Source organism: Triticum aestivum, unplaced genomic scaffold (genome assembly GCF_018294505.1).
Source record: "Triticum aestivum cultivar Chinese Spring unplaced genomic scaffold, IWGSC CS RefSeq v2.1 scaffold69993, whole genome shotgun sequence".
Taxonomy (NCBI): Eukaryota; Viridiplantae; Streptophyta; class Magnoliopsida; order Poales; family Poaceae; genus Triticum; species Triticum aestivum.
Genome location: NW_025289582.1, coordinates 1 through 1,081, shown reverse-complemented (window position 1 = coordinate 1,081; position 1,081 = coordinate 1). Strand labels below are relative to the sequence as shown.

The following is a 1,081-nucleotide window of genomic DNA, read 5'->3' as shown; positions in this document are numbered from 1 at the left end:
GACATTATCCATTGTTAGGGAACGGTTGTAATGGTAGTGAGAATGTAGAATCGTCTTTGGAGCGGACCTGGGAGTGGCAAGTATAAGGGACGAAGACGGGGAAACATGTCGGATGCGATCATACCAGCACTAAAGCACCGGATCCCATCAGAACTCCGAAGTTAAGCGTGCTTGGGCGAGAGTAGTACTAGGATGGGTGACCTCCTGGGAAGTCCTCGTGTTGCATTCCTTTTATAATTGTTTTTTGCGCCTTGTGACAAACATGTCGCACGTGCGCGATATATATTAATCCCGTTATATTATGTTTGACGTTTGCGATATGTTTAAGCTCGATACTCATTGCTCGCGCGTCTTGGGGCGGCTTTGTGGCGCGAAGAGCGCGTTCTGAAAGGGGTGGAAAAAACTCGTGTTCCTGCGGTATGGAGGGAGGGGTGGAAACCGTGGAAAACTCGTCTCCGTGATTGAGCGGGAGAGTAAGTAGTATAGGACATTATCCATTGTTAGGGAACGGTTGTAATGGTAGTGAGAATGTAGAATCGTCTTTGGAGCGGACCTGGAAGTGGCAAGCATAAGGGACGAAGACGGGGAAACATGTCGGATGCGATCATACCAGCACTAAAGCACCGGATCCCATCAGAACTCCGAAGTTAAGCGTGCTTGGGCGAGAGTAGTACTAGGATGGGTGACCTCCTGGGAAGTCCTCGTGTTGCATTCCTTTTATAATTGTTTTTTGCGCCTTGTGACAAACATGTCGCACGTGCGCGACATATATTAATCCCGTTATATTATGTTTGACGTTTGCGATATGTTTAAGCTCGATGCTCATTGCTCGCGCGTCTTGGGGCGGCTTTGTGGCGCGAAGAGCGCGTTCTGAAAGGGGTGGAAAAAACTCGTGTTGCTGCGGTATGGAGGGAGGGGTGGAAACCGTGGAAAACTCGTCTCCGTGATTGAGCGGGAGAGTAAGTAGTATAGGACATTATCCATTGTTAGGGAACGGTTGTAATGGTAGTGAGAATGTAGAATCGTCTTTGGAGCGGACCTGGGAGTGGCAAGCATAAGGGACGAAGACGGGGAAACATGA

The 1,081-nt window shown here is 49.0% G+C and overlaps 2 non-coding genes across 2 annotated transcripts; both read left to right on the top strand.

The window, feature by feature from the left end:
* The first annotated feature begins 110 nt into the window (after positions 1-110).
* On the top strand, positions 111-229 carry LOC123178813 (5S ribosomal RNA). The gene has a single exon (XR_006489875.1). It is a non-coding gene; the product is annotated as a 5S ribosomal RNA (ribosomal RNA).
* Positions 230-596: 367 nt separating this feature from the next.
* LOC123178812 (5S ribosomal RNA) lies at positions 597-715 on the top strand. The gene has a single exon (XR_006489874.1). It is a non-coding gene; the product is annotated as a 5S ribosomal RNA (ribosomal RNA).
* Positions 716-1,081: the final 366 nt, after the last annotated feature.